A 218-nucleotide genomic window follows, 5' to 3' on the forward strand; every position below is an offset into this window, starting at 1 on the left:
TATCTTGTATTATTAGATATATTATTATAAAATATGCTTTGGTTAAGGAGTTATTGATACTTCAAGTGCAAAATGATGATATAAAACCATGATAAAAATGCACTTTTAAGTACTAATCATAAGACCAAATTGAAATGCAAAATCTACAACTCTAAATATGACTCAATGACTGAATAGTGTTCCAGTTTGGATTGAACCAACATCTCTTTTCTAAGCTT

This window comes from Populus euphratica, unplaced genomic scaffold (assembly GCF_000495115.2).
Source record: "Populus euphratica unplaced genomic scaffold, PopEup_1.0 scaffold388.1, whole genome shotgun sequence".
Taxonomy (NCBI): domain Eukaryota; kingdom Viridiplantae; phylum Streptophyta; class Magnoliopsida; order Malpighiales; family Salicaceae; genus Populus; species Populus euphratica.